We start from the raw sequence: 3,070 nt of genomic DNA, 5'->3' as shown, positions 1-3,070 counted from the left end.
AGATTTCCTCAGGAACTCGTAAAGAATGTGTTGAACGCAGGCATGTTTTGCCACTCAATCCGAGTGGCACCTCAATGAGGGGCCGTGTTCCAGTGGGAATGTGACATACCCTTGATACTAACGAGGAGTCCCTTCTACTGCATTCACCTAGTGTCTACCATGTCAATTCACCTGAACGCATCAGCAATGCCAGCTAGCGAGGCGGTTTGCTGGTCCTGCTAACGGATAACACGAGAGCAACAGTTTCAGTCATGTAGTGGTTGTTATGTTCACCAAACAGGCGTAAGGTCCCTGTTTGGAAACAAGGCTGATGGGCTTTTTTGTTTTCCCACAAAGAAGAGCCCCACGAAAAGCTAAAGACCAGTTGAAGTTAACTCCTCGTCAGTGAATCAGACCCCTGTCTTCCGCGTGACAGGCGGATATACTGTGCACTATACTAACAAGGAGTCTTTTGACCTACTTTCACTGAGTGTATGCACCTGAATGCATGGCAATGCCAGCGAGACGGTTTGCTGGTCCTGCTGACGGATAGCACAAGAGCAACAGTTTCAGTCGTGTAGTGGTTGTTATGTTTGCCAAACATGTGTAAGGAAGACTGGAGGTGGAGGAGAACACAAGAGAGTCAGTACAAATGTGGGTAGCCAAGTAATCAATCGAACACAAGAGAACGAATCACAAGAGTACCACGGACGATACTATTGGTGCTGGATTCCTGGATCTGGAAGGCTTACTGTATATGCAGGCAGCGATTAGTGCTGATTGAGAACAGGTGCGTGGGCGAGGAGGTGATGCTTGCTGGAGAGTTAGAGAGGGAAAAGGGAGGCACAAAGTGCCACCCAAGTTCCAAATAGGAACTGCAGCAGGGCACAGATCATGACAGCCCCCCCCGAAAGGGATGTGTGACGCCGTGAAAGCAGGATGTTTGTTGATTATGTGGGGCGGAGGGGGTAAGGGCGGAGGGCTAAGGGTGCTGGTGGTGACAGGCTTGAGCAGAGACACATGAAATGTCGGGTGGATTTTGAGAGAATGAGGGAGCTTCAACTGAACTAGTGGGATTTAAGACTTTAGTGATCGGAAAAGGACCAATGAAGCGTGGCGTGAGCTTCCGTGATTCGGTCTGGAGATAAAGGTCACGGGAGGAGAGCCAAACCATCTGACCCACCTTGTATACAGGCGTAGGGGAGCGACGAAGATCCACCAACCGCTATATTCTTTCGGCAGACCGAGCCCTGACGTCCTTCCAAATGTAGTTGGAGTTGTGGGCCCACTGAAGTACTTCAGAGCGTGTGAAATTGGGGACGTAAAGCCAGTCTGGAAGTCCAGTCTTGGGATCTGGTTGGGTTCTCTGAGCCCTTTTGACCACTTGTTCTATCTCCCACGTGGCATCCCCAACAAAGGAGGAGAGAGGAAGAAACTTGAGGTCGTCTGCACAAATACTGTAGTTACACATTTAACAGCTGAATGAGGTGCAAACACTCAAATGATCCTCACATTAGAGCACATTTTCCATTTGTAGCTGTGTTGGGTTATTCACATGTGGTTTTAGCGCATTGGTCCCCATTACTAATCAAAATGGAAGAAAATACTTTGAGAGATAGGTTCAAACAACCCAAACCGTGATCGTATAGTGGATAGTACTCTGCGTTGTGGCCGCAACAAGCCCGGTTCAAATCCGGGTCACGGCAAGAGCGAACCCCTGCAGTTGCTTTTTTGTGGCCGTGCTGCTGGGACAGTGAAAATCCTCCACAGGGACTTGCAGAGGGCTTCAAACCTTTCTGTGGCTTGTGGCTGGAATGGATAACACATCTGACAATGGATCAGAAGATTTGAGGATCAACTCCTGGCTAACTCGTGTTCAGCTTTGCATATGGTGTAAAACCCAATTCAGAGTGCTGCATTGCATGTGTTCACTTTGTTTGTTTCCTTTCTTCAAATCACAAATGGCTGTAGGAATTATCGTGATGTCGAAATAAGAAGAAAAGATGGTTGGCTCAATAACTGCTCAAAACACTTGGTCCTCTCAAAAGAATTCTGACTTCAGTAATGCTTAAATAAATTCCATTATGACTTATCATTTTGTAAATATTAAATTCTGCTTGGCGGCACGGTGGACGACTGGTTAGAGCGTCAGCCTCCCAGTTCTGAGGATCCGGGGTTCAATCCCCGGCCCCGCCTGTGTGGAGTTTGCATGTTCTCCCTGTACCTGCGTGGGTTTTCTCCGGGCACTCCGGTTTCCTCCCACAACCCAAAAACATGCATTCAGTGGAGACTCTAAATTGCCTGTAGGCATGACTGTGAGTGTGAATGGTTGTTTGTTCCTATGTGCCCTGTGATTGGCTGGCAACCAGTTCAGGGTGTACCCCGCCTCCTGCCCGATGGCAGCTGGGATAGGCTCCAGCAACCCTGTGACCCTAGTGAGGAGAAGTGGCTCAGAAAATGGATGGATGGATCAATTCTGCTTCTGAGTTGGTAACTTGGTGGTCTGGTCTGTCAATAAATCCATGTCCGCTTTTGGGCACAACAGCCACCACAGTTTCCATAGTGTAGTGGTTATCACGTTCGCCTAACACGCGAAAGGTCCCTGGTTCGAGACCGGGTGGAAACAGCTTTTCTTGCTTGTCAGGCAGCTGTTGTACATGGTGTGCTGGTGATGTTCTGCAGTAAAAGTTACCATAGCTTAGTTGTGTGCATGTGGTGAAGGTGATCAGAGAGGCAGGCAGGAGAGTACTTGGTGTATCTTCTGGCAGGAAAGGAGAGAAGGAGACTTGGTGGTGGAACCTCACAGGACATGAAAAAGGTTAGCTAAGAAGAAGTGGGACACGAAGAGGACCGAGGAGAGGCGAAAGGAATATATTGAGATGCGACACAGGGCAAACAAGAGGCATATGATGACAAGTATGGCAGGTTGGACACGAAAGAAGGAGAAAAGGATCAATACAGGCTGGCCAGACAGTGGGATAGAGATGGGAAGGATGTGCAGCAGGTTAGGGTGATTAAGGATAGAGATGGAAATATGTTGACTGGTGCCAGCAGTGTGCTAGCTAGATGAAAAGAATACTTTGAGGAGTTG

At 48.5% G+C, this 3,070-nt stretch overlaps 1 non-coding gene across 1 annotated transcript; it reads left to right on the top strand.

Annotated features, from left to right (window-relative positions):
- Positions 1 to 2,532: 2,532 nt before the first annotated feature.
- trnav-aac (transfer RNA valine (anticodon AAC)) lies at positions 2,533 to 2,605 on the top strand. The gene has a single exon. It is a non-coding gene; the product is annotated as a tRNA-Val (tRNA).
- Positions 2,606 to 3,070: the final 465 nt, after the last annotated feature.

This window comes from Phycodurus eques, unplaced genomic scaffold (genome assembly GCF_024500275.1).
Source record: "Phycodurus eques isolate BA_2022a unplaced genomic scaffold, UOR_Pequ_1.1 contig_134, whole genome shotgun sequence".
NCBI classification, from domain to species: domain Eukaryota; kingdom Metazoa; phylum Chordata; class Actinopteri; order Syngnathiformes; family Syngnathidae; genus Phycodurus; species Phycodurus eques.
Note: the sequence above shows the minus strand (reverse complement) of the source record. Positions and strands in the feature narration are given on the sequence as shown.